The sequence below is a fragment of the Narcine bancroftii genome, chromosome 2 (genome assembly GCF_036971445.1).
Source record: "Narcine bancroftii isolate sNarBan1 chromosome 2, sNarBan1.hap1, whole genome shotgun sequence".
Taxonomy (NCBI): Eukaryota; Metazoa; Chordata; class Chondrichthyes; order Torpediniformes; family Narcinidae; genus Narcine; species Narcine bancroftii.
In genome coordinates, this window is record NC_091470.1 from 212,903,909 (window position 1) to 212,920,707 (window position 16,799).

At 47.2% G+C, this 16,799-nt stretch overlaps 1 long non-coding RNA gene across 1 annotated transcript in view; it reads right to left on the reverse strand.

The window, feature by feature from the left end:
* Window positions 1-2,570: 2,570 nt before the first annotated feature.
* The window catches only part of LOC138755062 (uncharacterized), a 62,448-nt gene continuing 48,219 nt past the window's right edge, over window positions 2,571-16,799 (reverse strand). Inside the window, exon 3 of the long non-coding RNA XR_011352012.1 lies at window positions 2,571-3,055. This is a non-coding gene — a long non-coding RNA (uncharacterized lncRNA). The remainder of the gene's footprint in view (window positions 3,056-16,799) is intronic.

Sequence of the window (16,799 nt, forward strand, 5' to 3'; positions counted from 1 at the left end):
TCCTTACTCCCATGTTAATAATTGATATTTGGTAACTTGGTGCTAGACTCATTCTCAATGTAACTATGTTCACCCATCTGTACATTGTATGGTTGCTGTAGATCATCAGATTGGAGCTCAATCTACAGGAGCAACAGGGAAGATAACTGGGGTCTCCCTCCCCCCGCCCCCATCAATGTGATTTACCGGGATCATTGTCTGAAGAGAGCATGCAAAATCATTGAGGACCCCTTCCACCCTGCCCACAGCATCTTCCACCTGCTTCCGTTGGGGACGAGGTACAGAGTCTCAGAGCCTGCGCCACCAGGCTGAGGAAAAGCTTCTTACATGGGCAGTGAGAACGCTGAACAACCAAAGGAACTGCTCCCACTGACCATCCGACACTTCTATTTATTGCTTGGAGTGGATTTTTGTCGCAAGCTTGGGTGGATTTTGGTAGCTCACCTCTCTCTCAGGATGAAGATGTAGAGACTCAGAGAGGGGAAAGAAGCATGAGATGAAATGAGGGCAGGTTGAAATATGGTGATGACATTGTTGGCTTCTCTGTTGGTGCAGAAGCAGCACCAATCTCTCAGTTATCCTTTGAGAAAAATGTAGGAGGAATGGGCCCAGAGAGGATTGATAAAAGACTCCCCATCCCCTGCAGAAAGATGGATGTAACTTGGATCAGGCGCATGCCTAGCGCTACACATGTGAACTAATGAGTGAAGTGGTACAATGCTTAGCTATTTTGTGTGTTAGTGGAAAGGAATTCTTCTGTTCAAGGAAGAAGTCAAGGGGCTCAGATCCTCCTAATGTGGGACAGACATAAAGGGATTGTATATGTACATGGTGAATATGAACAGTTTGGGACCAGAAAACTGGAAATTTTAAGTGGCAGAATGCATCTGAAGTACAATGGGCTTCATAAATCAAAGAACTGAGTGTAGGAGTTGGGATGTTATGGTAAAGTTGTACAAGATCAAATTTGGTCTTATTTGATGAGGCCAAATTTGGAGTATTGTGTGCAGTATGGGTCATCTAACTACAGGAAAGATATCAATTAGATAGAAAGAGTGCAGAGAAAATTCACTAGGATGTTGCCTCAACTTCAGGAACTGAGTTGCAGGGAAAGGTTAAACAGGTTAAAACTTTATTCGCTGGTACTTAGAAGAATGAGGGAAGATTTAACATTATGTGTAAATGTAGATAGGCTTTTTTCACTGAGATACAAACCAAAGGACATGGGTTAAGGGTGAAAGGGGAAATGTTTAGGGGATATTTCTTCACACAGAGTGGTGGGAGTATGGAATGAGCTGCCAGCTGAAGTGGTGCATGCAGGCTCAATTTTAACATTTAAGAAGAATTTGGAGTGGGAGAAGTATGGAGGGCTATGGACTGGGTGCAAGTCAATGGGCCTAAGCAGAAAAATGGTTTGGCAGAGACTAGAAGGGCCGAAGAGGCCTATTTCTGTGGTATAATGTTCTATAAGTCAAAGTGCCATTGGTGTAAATGGGAAGGTCATGCATCTGGTGAGAAAGGATGGGTTCAAGATCAGAAGAAGTAAGTTCTTTGGGGCAAAATCAGGCTCAAACAAGGGTTGTAAGTAGACAGTGTTCCATGTGGATTTCGGGCAGAAAGTAGAAGCAGGCAGCGCTGGGCTGGGGCACTACAAGGTTGGCAGCTTTGGAGGTGGTGCCTCCTGAGGCATTGAGGTCTGTCACTGCTTGGGAGGCAATGATTGATAGTGGAGTCATGGTCCAGAAGGAAGCATGAGGAAATAACTGAGAGTTAGCAAATACCAGAGGACATCTTTTTAAGGTGAGGGGTGGAAAGTTTGGGTGAGACGTCAGAAGTCAGTTTTTAACAACAAGACTGATAGGTACCTGGAATGCATCACTGGGGTTGTGGTAGAGGCTGGCGCAGTAGGGACACTCAAATGACTCTTACACAGGAACATGGATGTAAAAGAAATGGAGGGTTATGGGGATGAGGTAGGGAAGGGTTAGACCAAAGGTGGCATAACATCATGAGCCAAAGAGCATATACTGTGCTGGAATGTTCTAGATTCTATGTTCTGGATGACACTTGACCTCAGTTGAGGTCATTTTTCCAGACTACACCAGCACAGATTTAAAAACATTGCAAGGATTGGTTCTGAAGTACAGAGGGTGGAAGGTTAGAGCCAAAATTTCACAGCAAACAATGCCTCATCAGGAGTTACACATGGTGAGGGAGAGGTCCAGGTGGATTAGGAATTCTGGAGAGGGAGAAAGGGTCCACAGATGAGGGGGAGGACTTCAGGCATCCAGCTGATGCATCCATGCCCTCCACCACACAGGTGGAATGGCTCCCAATCACCACATAGTGGGGCACTGGAATTCACTTGGAAGGCCTGCTCAGTGGAGGAACCCTTGGATTTGCTGATGTTCACTTCACTGTTATTACTTTGGCCAGAAATGAAAGAGCTTTTAAATGCTGTCCTTTAGAACTTTTAAATAAAGAACTCGAGTTAACGTTTAAAGTTTCATGTTAAATAAATAAACTGTACCGAGCAATGAATGGACACATTCAATCACGGTAGACTGATCCATTGTACAGCAGTTCCTTTTGTAATTCAAAACACCAGAATTAGACCTTGCAACATAGGCAGGAGATGATGAATGATTGAGGCACAGGTGATAAGGCGTTTGCATTCATCATTGTAAAAGGTAAGGCAATGTCCTAACTTTGAAGACTGATCTGTGGCTGATATCTGCATCCACTGATGGGGAGATTCACGGTTGTCTTTCATTACATATGGGTCCAGAAATTTAGCTGCACACACGTGCGATTCATTGACACTGACCCTGACCCTTGATGTCTGTCTCTGATAAACAAGCTGGTGGTCATATATTACTGGCATATTGATAGCTTAGCATAGTTATTCAACAGCTGCCTCTGCCCTTGTGGCTACAGAAGCAAGAGTTGCTCGAATTTAACCTCGTTGCCCTGTTCACAGGGAAAGAATCCACACCATGTCGCCTCACATTGGCCAAGCTCCTTACCAGTGGAACAAGATATTTGTGGGAATATTCTGCAGGGAGATTGTAAATATGTCAAGGTTAGAGGTTACTTCACTGTCATGCACATACATACAAAACATTTGGTTATTTTTGTTTGCCCTTTAAAGACAAAAAAGTGCCATTGGTCCACTCACCTCCAGCAAGAATCACAAAAGGGTGAAGTTGTGAAACTATGAGGCTTTTAACTAAAGACTGAAACAACCATCAACCTCATTGACTGATTGAAGCAAAGAGAAAGGGGGAGGTGCAAGGGGCTATGGGCAGAATCGGTCTTGGGAAGCGTGTCCAGCTGGCAGCAGCCAATCCTGGCATAACAGTAGTCTACCACATTCACCTTTCCTTTTTAAGAAGAGTCCTGCAGGGTGAGAAGGTTAAATCTATGGGGGGGGGGGGTTCTCCTCTTCCGCAGTGAATGACATGGCAATGGTTGGGGCACTGCCGTAGCATCCTGAGCAGCTTGTGAGGTTGGCCTATTAAAAGGTGGGGTGGTGGGGGAGTGTGGAGCTGGTACATCATTGGTGACAATAGTGGCCATGGGTAGGTGGTGGTTAGCTGCAGGTTCTGGGAGCCCTAAGGTTGAAGTTGGGGGAAGTGTCTTTTGAATGTTAGTGATGGTCAGGGTGGCTCCCAATGGTGCCAGGTCCCGGATTGAGACTGTGTCTTCACACCCGACAAGGAAGGCATGGTGAAGGTGGACCATCTCAACCAGTGGGTCAGTCTTAGATTGCCTGGCGTGCTTCCAGAGCAGGACCAGTCCTGGGGAGGTAAGCCAGGCGAGCAGCATTGTCCTTGACGCAGACTTCCTAGGGTTAAGCAAACATTCGTTCATGAGGTGTCTGTAGTGAACTGGCCCCAGCAGTCGCGGACAGGAAAGCAACCAATGACATCTTACGGGACTTTAGATGCGGGACAGCCTCTCACGATAAGCTCACATCACTTCCGTCCCACTGGTCGGAAAAAGGGGTCGGTGTTTAAATCAAGCGTTTTTGGTTTGAGTAAAGGAGCTTGTACTGAGACATCCCTGGACTCAGCTCATTTCTTTCACACTTCTCACTCAACACAGCCAACCTCCGTTGGTCGTTGTGGCACACTGCCAGATTGGTGACCCCAATATTCAAAAGTATTCAAAGCTAGAAAAATAATGAACGAAGCTAGTGCAGTTGCCCTGAAGCTGCCAGTATTCTGGACAACTCAGCCACTGGTATGGTTTCAGCAGACAGAGCCCCAGTTCCAGATCAGGAATATTCTTGCAGACGAAAGCAAGTATTACTATGTAGTGGCTGTGCTCGACCCAGAAACAGCGGGCCGAGTAGTTGATTTTCTACAGCAGCCTCCAGAAAACAACAGGTATGAAGCACTCAAGCACTTGTCATTAGAGATATTCAGCTTATCACACCGTGAATGGGCCGCTCGTTTACTCCGTATGGATGGTCTGGGTGACTGGGAATTGTCAGAGATGATGAACGATATGCTAGTGCTGGAAGATGGCCATAGACCCTGTCTGCTTATTGAACTAATCTTTCTAGAATGGATGACAACTTCACAGATCCAGGAAGGGTCGCTGCATATGCAGACTTTCTTTGGCACGCAAAGCTACATGGCGCAGCCAGTGCTGAAATTAGTACTGCGTCACATCCAAGGACACAACGGCAACTCACCCCAGCAACAAGACCAGCAGCGCCAACAACCAGTCATGGAGACAATTTTGGTTGGTGTTTCTACCACCAAAGGTGGGGATCCAGGGCTCACAGATGCCGATCACTGTGCTCGATTCCAGGAAACGAACGGGCCAGATGTCGCTAGTGGCTACGGCAGCTGGCCAGTGGGATAGCCTCCTGTATGTCTGGGACAGAGACTTCGGGCGCAGGTTCCTAGTAGATATGGGTGCTGATGTCAGTGTCGTCAGTCCCTCAGGCCATGATTCTAGGAATAAAAAAGGCTGGACCAGACCTCACAGCAGCCAACAATAGCACCATCTGGACCTATGGTACGTGAACAAACCCATTTGGTGCCAGCCATTTCAAATGGATATTGTGAACTTGTGAAACCCAGCAGACATTCTAAAGATGGCCATCATCACCCCATTCGGCCTCTGAGTTCCTTTGAATACCTTTTGGTCTTAAAACACAGTACAAACCTTCCATTGCCACATGGTAGTCATCTGCTCCCACCTGGAACACCTGGCACCTGTGTATTCTCTGTCATCCTATCAATGATTTTGGACTCACAATCAACCCGTCAAATTGTCAATTTGGGTTGTCAACTAGCAATTTTCTAGGACATCATATCAACCCATATCTTAGAAAGGATGTAGCAAGGTTGGAGAGGGTACAGAGGATGTTGACCAGAATGATTCCAGGAATGAGAAGGATAACATATGAGGAACACTTAGTGGCTCTTGGACTCTATTCATTAGAATATAGAAGTATGAGAGGGATCTCATAGAAACATTTTAAATAATGAATGGATTGGACAGAGTGGATATAAATAAGATGTTTCTCCTGTTGGATGATTCCAGGACAAGAGGGCACAGTCTTAGAATTAAAAAGTACCAATTTACAACAGAGATGAGGAAAAATTACTTCAGCCAGAGGATCGTGGATTTGTGGAATTCATTGCCACATGCAGCTGTGGAGGCCAAATCTTTGGGGGAATTTAAAGGAGAAATTGAAAGGTATCTAATGAGTCAGGGTATCATGCGATATGGGGATAAGGCTGGAACTTGGAACTAGATGCAAGAACAGTTTAGCTCAGGGAGGTTTCACGGAACAGACTCGATAGGCCAAATGGTCTGCCTCTGTTCCTTTTCCTTGTGATCTTGTGACTGCCATGGTGCCAAACCACTACCATCTAAGGTGGATCCATCCGACAATTCGCTAGGCCTGACACAGTTAAAGGCCTACAGAAATTTGTGGGTACAGGTATAGTTAATTTCTTTCACCAGTTTATGCCATCTGCGGCCCAGATCATGTGACCTCTTTTTTCCCTTGATGTCCTGCAAATCTGAAGAGTGGTCAGATGAGATGATGAAGGCTTTCATTGACACAAAAAATGCCCTAACCAAAGATATGCTCCTCGTCCACCCATGAGTAGACATCCCTATGGGCCTCATAGCAGATGCCTCGAAGCAGCAGTGGGTTAATGGCCAGTGAAAGCCACTAGCATTTTTCAGGCACATCTGTGACCCCAGAGATGAAATACAGTGTGTTTGACAGGGAGTTGCTGGTGCTGTACACAGAAATCTGCCATTTTCCGTATTCTCTCGCAGTTAGGGAGTTCACAATCTTCATGGATTACAAATCCCTACCTTTGCATTTGCTAAAGTGTCAGACCCATGGTCTGCTCACCAGCAACGTCACCTGTCATACAAATCTGAATTCTCCACTACAATCAAACACATCTTGGGGAAAAGCAACATGGTTGCCGACACAATTTCCCGGAAACCAGTGTGTGCCTTGTCACCGGGAGTGGACTTTAGCTCAACATTAGGACAAGGAGATACCTACGTACTGCACTGTGGTTACTGGACTCCATTTAGAGCACGTGTCCACCAGACCAAGGGGCATTAAAGTTCTGTGTGATGTTTCAATGGAATAACCCCATCCCATCATTCCTGTTGCCTGGAGATGCCAAGTTTTTGAGCATTGCATGGGTTAGCCAACCTTCAATCTGAGCAACTGTCAAGATAATTTGCAGTCAGTTTGTGTGGCACGGACTTCAGAAACAGGCGAGGCACTGGGCCAGAACATGCACACACTGCCAACCTCCAAGATACAAAGGCATGTAAAGGCACCACTACAACCTTTTCAACCAACACATAGGAGGTTTGAGCAGGTGCATGTTGACATCATTGACCCACTCCCAGTGTCCAGAGGATCAAGGTGCCTTTTTACAATAGTGGACAGATTTACCAGGTGATCTAAGGTGGTTCCCATAGTAGACATGACGGCAGAGATGCTCATTGCATCCTGGGTTACACGATTCGGTCTCCTTGCCCACATTACTTCAGACAAAGGAGTTTAGTTCATGTCAACCATATGGTCTGTGGTAGCGCAGCTGTTGGGAACTCAGCTCCACGGGACGATGGCGTACCACCCACAGTCCAACGGCCTGGTGGAACAGTTCCATAAGCATCTAAAATCAGCCCTGATGGCACGCCTCCGAGGACCAGACTGAGTGAACAAACACCTCTGGGTCTCTCTGGGCATCCGCTCGGCACCTAAAGAGGATTTGGCGGCATCTTTGGCTGAACTGGTCTATGGCACTGTGCTTACAGTACCGGGAGAATTCCTTCCAGCATCGCGCAAGCATGAGGACGCACCAACCGAGATCCTCGCAAAACTCAGGGAGAGGCTGAAGGATTTAGCCCAGAACCCACACCGCACCATGGAATTGTAACATCGTATGTACCTGCCGACCTGGAATGGGGGAAGGGGTGTGTTCATGTTTGTCTGCAGAAGACCACACAGAAGACCCCACAACGGCTGTATGAAGGTCCTTATAAGATAATTCAGCACAACGGGAGAACCTGTGTCTTGGGCATTGGGAAGAAACTTTCACAGTGGGCCACCTCAAACCGGCTCATCTTAATAGTGAATGGCCAGTTATTATTCTGACCCCTCACAAATGAGACAGACCTTGTAAAAAGGGAAATCAAGCAACCACTGCCATCATTGATGCTGGTTCTAGGGTCGGGTGGTCATGTAGCATCGCACCTGCATAACATGGCTCCCCTACGTAGCGAGTGAACCTGCCCCCAGCAGTCGTGGACAGGAAAACAACCGATGGTGTCTAGCAGGACTTTAGATTCAGGGTGAGCCTTGCACAGGAAGTCCACATCACCTCTGTCCTGCTACATGCGGGGGTTAATGGGAAAGTGGACGGGTGTTTGAACCACAGGTTTTTGGTTTTGAGTAAAGGAGTTCGTACTGAGACATCACTGGACACTGCTCATTTCTTTCACTCTTCTCACTCAACACAGCACACCTCACAGCACACCTCCATTACTCGTTCTGGTATACCACCATACAAATGGAGTGGAGTGCGTCTGGGAGGTGTTCTTGCCATTGGAAGATAAGGAGGCACCATGACCTCAGTGCCAGAAGGAAGGTCTTCCATACCGTGGCGTTCTCCCTTTCCACTTGTCCGTTACCCTTAGGCAGTTGGTGGTCCTGCTCATGGTGATACTCCTGGCCAGCAGGTACTACCTCAGCTCATCACTCATGAATAATGTCCCTCAGTCACCTGGATGAAGCTAGGGTACCCAAAGCTAGGTTACCTAAAGAGTGAGAAGATAACAGTGGCCATGATCATGAATGGCCATGGGATGGCGAAGGGGAAACAGGAATATTCATCAATGATTATAAAGAAGTAGACATTCTGGTTGGAGGAGGGGAGAGGCCCCTTGAAATTGATGCTTAGATGTTCAAAAGGGCAGGTAGCTTTGATTAGGTGCGACTTGTCCAGTAGGTAGAATTGCGGCAGACTTTAGTCATTCTCCGGACTTCCTCAACAGATTCTGAGATTTGATAAAATGGAAAAAACCTGGTAACTCCGGGGTGATAAAGGTTATTGTGGAAAGTCTGCAGTCTGTCCATTTGAACACTAGCACAGGTTCCACGGGATAGAGCGTCCGGGGGCTCCTTACATTGGGTGGGCTGATAGAGAATGTCATAGTTGTTAGTGGACAGTTTGATTTTTCTACCTGAGGATCTTATCATTCTTAATTCTGCTTATTATTAAACATGAATGCGACATCTCACTGCTCCATGAGGTGGGTGAACCATTTCCCTGTGAGATAGTGCCTCCAGTGGCATACAACCTTCATGCTGGCCTGGGCCTCCTTCTTGACAGGATTGATGGATTTCAGGGCCTTGGAGGGTGCGTGAGAAAAAGGCAACAGGTCTGCTCGCTTGATTGAATGTGGCTGCCAGGGCAAAGTCAAATGCATTGCTCTCTACTTAGAACAGTGTGGACTTGTCTATGGCATGCATGGTTGCCTTGGCGATGTAGCCTTTGATATTGTTGAATGAAGGTTGGGCAAACGTGGTACCTTTGACCAATGGCAAATCTTGTCTGCATAGTTGGGGACCCATTGAGCATAGTATGAGAAGAACCCGAGACATCTCATCAGAGCTTTGAGGGTATGTGGAAGGGTTAGCTCCATCAGTGGATGCATGTGGTCAGGGTCAGGGCCAATAACGCTGTTCTCGACATACAGCCGGATGGAACATACACTTATCCTCCTGCCTGGAGGAATTTGCGGAAGTTTGCATCATGATCCTGCAGGTCGTGGCCACAAATAGTTACATTATCTGCATATGGTATGTTGGCCTTCATAAATCTTAATATAGAGTACAGGAGCTGGGAAGTGATGCTGCAACTGTTTAAGGCATTGGTGAGGCCAGGTTTGGTGTACTGTGTTCAGTTCTGGTCTCCAAATTATAGGAAGGATCTATAAGGATGTTGCCTGGCTTACAGCATCTAGAGTACAGAGAAAACTTAAGGAGACTGGGACTTTATTTATTGGAACGTAGACAGTTGAGAGGGGATTTGATAGAGGTATTTAAAATTATGAATGGAATAGATAGACTAGACGTGAGTAGACTCTTTCCCCTGAGGGCAGGGTAGGTTGGAACAAGAGGTCATAAGTTAAGGGTAAGGGGGAGAAACTTTAGGAGAAATGTTAGAGGATGCTTCTTCACTCAGAGAGTGGCGGCAGAATGGAATGATCTTTCAGAGGAGATAGTTGCAGCAGGGTCCCTTCTGTCATTTAAGAGTAGGTTGGATATGAGCGGGTTGGAGAGTTATGAGCAGAGAGCAGAAGGGGGGATCTAGTGGAGTTGTTTAAGTGAACCGGCACGGACTTGAAGGGCTGACATGGCCTGTTTCTGCGCTGTAAATGGTTAATTAGTTATATGGTTATATCTAAGCATGGGAAAGTGGCCTGGAGATTGAAGCAGTCCACCATGTGGACCATCTCCCACTGGGAGACAGACCCCATATGTTTTGCTAAAAGGAACCCGGAGGAAGTAGTAGAGGTGGCCATCCATCTTGAATGCTGTATACTAGTGGACCTCTGGGTGGATCAGGAGCTGATGATATGCTGACTGCAGATCGATCGAGGAGAATACCCGATATTGAGCAATCTGGTTGACCATATTGAATATGCGGGGAAGTGGGTAAGCATCGAGCTGCATATAGCGGTTGATGGTCTGGCTGTAGTCTATGACCATCCTATTCTTTTTCCCGTTCTTTACCATGACCAATCTCTAAGAGCTTATTAAGTACTGAACTGCTGCCTTAATGAATGCCTTGTCAGCTGCACAGTTCCGTCTTCTCCTGGTGGCCACCAGCTTGCAATCGGGGATGAGATTGGTGCACAACAACGGGGGGGGGGGGGGGGGGGGGAAGGAGGGTCAACCTTGAGGATCGAGAGACCACACGTCACCTGTAGGGGGCCGTCTGTGAACTGTTCATTGCAGACAATGAAGGGGTTGGTGGGGGTGTGGGGAGGAAGGGCCCATCGAATTGCAGACTGACTTTCTGAACTTAGCCTGGAAATCCAGTCCCAGTAGCAAGGGGGCACAGTGTTGAGGCATAACAAGCAGTCTGAAGCCTTTTTACCCTATGCCATCTACTACAGACTATTGATGTGTAGTGGAGGGTGGTCATTCCTGGTCCTCCTGAAGTCCATAATCATCTCCTTCGTCTTATCTACATTGAGACTCAGGTTGTTACCACCTCTTCTCTGTAGTCCAACTCATTGTTGTTGTTGATGAGGCCAGCTACTGTTGTGTCATCTGCAAACTTGATGACTCTGTTGGAGCTGGACCTGGTGAAGCAGTTGTGAGTCAGTAGCGTGAACACGAGTGGGTTGAGCACACAGCCCTGAGGTGCACCAGTACTCAGCGTGACAGTGTTTGACATTCTGCTACTGACCTGGACAGACTGTAGTTTTTCCGTTAGGAAGTCCAGGATCCAGTTCCAGAAGAAAAAGAGAGACCCTTTGGAGACACTGATGTCTGTGAATCCCCCCCATATCCTCCAAGGTCCCCGCCTCCTGTGCCACTCCCAACCCCCCCCCCCATAAACTCCGTAGCCACACAGCCTCCCATCTGGTCCAGCAGTGAATCTGACCTCCAGGTGACTGAGACCCCTTCCTTGGCTTCTGGTTCCCAACTCCCAATGTGATTAGGGAACTTCCAGAGGCCTTTCAGAAGTCCTCACGGATCCCGATCCCAATCCCTAGTTCCCACGAGCCAGTCTCCAGCAGCCCACGGGCGGGGGTGACTCATTCAGCTGCTGAACCCCTTGTTGGTCCACTGCTGTTGTCTCCTCCCCTGTAGGGCCCTTTTCACATCTATTCATCACAGTGGCTAAATGCACTCTGACTGAGACCAGTTAACGTGGTCCTGTAGTGCTTGATGGAATGCACGTTTTATACCCAAACTACCCAGAACAGGATCACAGGTACAGAATTCTGGCTTCTGATAACAGTCTTCTGAAGTTAGAATGTCAGAGCCTTTGTGTTTATCTCAGATTTGAAAAAGGGCCCCAACCCTTTTCTACCCCTGGATGCTGCCTGCCCACTCAGTTTGTCCAGTAGCTCAATGTCTGCTCAAGGTTCCAGCACCGGCAGCTTTTGTTATTGTTACCGCCAAATAATTTGTTTTCTGCGAATCTGAGGGAGGTGCGTTAATCATTAAAGACCCACAGCTTGTCCGTGGAGATATTTAGGTCTCTTCGTAGCACACATTTTATGCTGAGCTCTGATGAAAAGTTGTTGAATGTAAAATATTGTCTAATCTATCCATTCTCAACAGGGGCTATAGCCTCCACCTCCTTGGAGCCACAGCACATTTAATAAAATATTTTTTAGTGCTTTTATGCGATCGATAGGGTTCGAATCCCATGCTGTCTGTAAGGAATTGGTACGTTCTCCCTGGGGTTCAAATTCCATGGCATCTGTAAGGAATTGATACATTCTCTCCGTGTCTGTGTGGGTTCTCTCCAGGGGCTCCGGTTTCCTCCCACTGTTCGAAACGTGCCAGGGGTTGTAGGTAAATTGGGTGGCACGGGCTTTTAGGTCAAAATGGACTGTATGTCTAAATTTTTTTATAAACTTCACGGAGAAGGGGACCCATAAACTCTGAGCAGGGGTCCACAGCCAAAATATGGTTGAGAATAGCTGGTCTAATCTGTTCCTCTCTCTCTGGTGTGAATGATGTTTTGTGGAATGCTTGCTGTACCACTGACTTTCTGATGGTGGTACTGTTGATTTGTGAATATGGCCTGTCAGGAGGTTTTCGAGTTTGGAGGCAATGGAGTTCTTGACCATGAAGCCTACACCAGATAGGCGTCGTTCATCCATAGGCTTGCCAAACCAGTAGAGTGTGTAGCCTGCGCCGCGTTCTTGGAGGCTGCCTACATCTGCAAGGCGGACTTCACTGAGAGCGGCTATGTCGATGTCGAGTCTGAGGAGTTCATGTGCGATGAGGGCAGACCGACGTTCAGGTCAGTGGCTGTCAGCCTTGTCTAGCATGGTTCTGATGTTCCAGCATGCTAGCTTGAGTTTGTGAGCATCTTTTGAGGGGGAGGACGTGGAGGGGGAGGACGTGGACCTGTCCTCGGGCCTGCGCAAAGGAGCTTTTAGGTGGAGTGCAGTGTGCGCAGTACTGGCATTGCAGGCAAAATCTTCGCTAGGATTCTCCTAAATAGAATAATACCTAGTGTCGCCGAGAATGTTCTCCCAGAATCACAGTGCGGCTTTCGCGCAAACAGAGGAACTACTGACATGGTCTTTGCCTTCAGACAGCTCCAAAAAAAGTGCAGAGAACAAAACAAGGGACTCTACATCACCTTTGTTGACCTCACCAAAGCCTTCGACACCGTGAGCAGGAAAGGGCTTTGGCAAATACTAGAGCGCCTTGGATGCACACCAAAGTTCCTCAACATGGTTATCCAACTGCACGAAAACCAACAAGATCGGGTCAGATACAGCAATGAGCACTCTGAACCCTTCTCCATTAACAATGGCGTGAAGCAAGGCTGCATTCTTGCACCAGCTCTCTTTTCAATCTTCTTCAGCATCATGCTGAAACAAGCCATGAAAGACCTCAAAAATGAAGACGCTGTTTACATCCGGTTCCGCACGGATGGCAGTCTCTTCAATCTGAGGCGCCTGCAAGCTCACACCAAGACACAAGAGCAACTTGTCCGTGAACTACTCTTTGCAGACGATGCCGCTTTAGTTGCCCATTCAGAGCCAGCTCTTCAGCGCTTGATGTACTGTTTTGCGGAAACTGCCAAAATGTTTGGCCTGGAAGTCAGCCTGAAGAAAACTGAGGTCCTCCATCAGCCAGCTCCACACCATGACTACCAGCCCCCCCACATCTCCATTGGGCACACCGAACTCAAAACGGTCAACCAGTTTTGCTATGCTGCACCATTTCATCGGATGCAAGGATCGACAACGAGATAGACAACAGACTTGCCAAAGGCAATTAGCGCCTTTTGAAGACTACACAAAAGAGTCTGGAAAAACAACCACCTGAAAAACCTCACAAAGATGAGCATATACAGAGCTGTTGTCATACCCACACTCCTGTTCGCCTCCGAATCATGGGTCCTCTACTGGCATCACCTACGGCTCCTAGAACGCTTCCACCAGCGTTGTCTCCACTCCATCCTCAACATTCATTGGAGTGACTTCATCCCTAACATCGAAGTACTCGAGATGGCAGAGGCCGACAGCATCGAATCCACACTGCTGAAGATCCAACTGCGCTGGGTAGGTCACGTCTCCAGAATGGAGGACCATCGCCTTCCCAAGATCTTGTTATATGGCGAGCTCTCCACTGGCCACCGTGACAGAGGTGCACCAAAGAAGAGGTACAAGGACTGCCTAAAGAAATCTCTTGGTGCCTGCCACATTGACCACCGCCAGTGGGCTGATATTGCCTCAAACCGTGCATCTTGGCACCTCACAGTTCAACGGGCAGCAACCTCCTTTGAAGAAGACCGCAGAGCCCACCTCACTGACAAAAGACAAAGGAGGAAAAACCCAACACCCAACCCCAACCAACCAATTTTCCCTTGCAACCGCTGCAACCGTGTCTGCCTGTCCCGCATCGGACTTGTCAGCCACAAACGAGCCACAAATGTGGACATTACCGCTCCATAAATCTTCGTCCGCGAAGCCAAGCCAAAGAAGGAAAGAAAAGGAAACATGGTCATTACGAGCACATGAATTAACCAAACTTTGAATCAATGTTTCTGTTTTGCAATGTTCACAAAAATAGAATTGTGGTCAAGCATACAATTACAAAGTGCCAAAATAATCCCATAAAATCCTCCAACTTTCTGTAATCAACTTGAACATGAATCAGTTTACATGAATCAGTTCTGTTGTCCTTTCTGTCAAAGTAGGCAATAGTTTGCCTCAAGTAAGGCTAGTTAAACAGGAAGATCTACACCTGCTGTGATTGCAGTGGTTAAATGTCTTGCCAGGTTATATGAGCTGTCCATTTTCTCGCTCACATAAACTCCCTCCAATCGCACTGCAACCTGCTAGCCCACTTGGCGAAGTTCAAGGCAAACTGCCGAATGAGGGAAATTGAGAATAAAAAGGGAGAGAGACTGCAAGAAACACTTTTCAGCTTCAGGCACATCTTTATGAAGAGAAACAAAGACAAGTTTAAGCTGTACATATTCAACCCAACAAAAGGGACTTTCTCCAGACCACAGTGCACACACATACACACACAGCCAATACCCTGCACATAATAATCACCTATATATTTAGTATAAATTTATATCTTTCTGTATATCTCAATATTTTGGGATGTTCTGCTTGGTTACAAGATACCGTACATCACTCTTACAGCCTGCAGGAAGAAGCTATTTCTCAGCCTGGCAGTCCTGATTTTGATACTCCTGTACCTCCTTCCTGCTACTAAGGGATTCTCGATGATTCTTTCACCTTTATTTAAGCAATGTTCCTGCTAAATGTAGTTCATAGACGAAAGAGAGTCCCCAATGATCCTCTTGGCTCGTTTTAATGATCCTCTGCATTGACTTTTGGTCCAATGCTTTGCAGCTCCCATATGACACAATGAAGCAGCCGGACAGGACTATCTCAATTGTGATCCCACAAAATGTTGTCAAGATGGGGACCGGTAGCCTTGCCCTCAATCTCCTTTGGTCCTATAGGTGCTGCTACACCTTCCTTACTAATGTTGTAGGTCCAGATTAATTTGCATTTTTCTACACACCAATGAAATTTGTGCTTTCCATTCTCTTCACGATGTGGAGAGTGGTCAACCTTCATCCTCCTGAGGTCCACAGTCTTTGTCTTTTCCATATTGAGACTCAGGTGGTTGTCTTCACACCATTTTATGATTCTTCCAACCTCTTCTCTGTAAGCTGACTCTTCATTGTCGGTGATGAGGCCAAATAGTGTGCCATCATCCGGAAACTCGATGATTCTGTTCGAATGGACCTGGCAGTGCAGTCTTGAGTCAACAGCAGGCAACAGAAACGGGGCTGAGCACACAGGCCTGAGGTGCGCCAGCGCTCAGCCTGATGGGACTTGAGGTTTGCTGCCAACCACGGTTGACTGTGGTCAAGGATTCTTGGTCAGAGCAGGGGAGGAGACAAAAGATGCAGGGAAAGTGGCAGGAGGAGATGATTCCAACAGGGTTAAACGGGGGAGACAATGGCGATCATGTTGTAAACAAAGTAATGACAAAAGATTGTGCAGATGCTGGAATCCAGAACAAAAGAAGACAGAATAATGGAAGGTCTCGGCACGTCAAACTGCATCTATGGAGGCACGGTGGGTTGAGACCTCATTGGTTACACCTCCTGCCTCCCTGGATGCTGCTCGAACATTGAGTTCTTCAACGTTCTGCTTCCTTATCTGGTTCATGAGTGAACGAGAACTGATGGAGAGTGAAGAAAGGAGGAGTTGCAAAATGCAGAGCGAGGAGACATGTCCGGCAGGTCAGGGTGGATGCGTCCTCCACTCTGAGACAGAATTAAAAGGAGTAAATAAACAAGCGGCCAGCATGGTTGGCATAGCGGTTAGTGCAACGCTCTTACAGCACCAGCAATCAAGACCGGGGTTCGAATCCCACACCGTCTGTACAGAGTTTGTATGTTCTCCCTGTGTCTGTGTGAGTTTACCTCGGGGGCTCCAGTTTCTTCCAACCCTTCAAATGTACCGGGGATGTAGGTTAATTGGATGTAAATTGGGCAGCACAGACTTGTGGGCCGAAATGGCCTGTTACTGTGCTGAATGTCTAAATGTAAAGTTTAAATATTTAAATTTAAGATGAGCCGATCTCACAGTGACCAAAAGATGTGAAAGCCAATGTGAAGTCCAGAAGGTAGCAATGGGCTCAGGCACGTGTTTTTTTGTCTCACTTTCTAACTGCTCCCGTTCATCGGCCAGATCATCTTGTATCCAGTTACCCCAATGATCACTCCAGTTTTACTCTGAGTAGAGGCTTTCCCAACCAACCCCTTCCCTACCCTCCCTGCAGGTTGACACATTTATTTTCTCACCTTCCCGCTGATGCAGTCTGTTCTGCCAAATATCTCCAGCCTGTTCTCTTTTTCTTTTACTCCCACAGTAAACGTTGTAGAATCAGCAGAGGTGGATTTAATGAGGAAAGTCTGCAAATGCTGGGGTCCAGTGCAACACACAAATGTCCTGGAGAAAGCCAGCAGATCACCCAGCATCCACAGGAA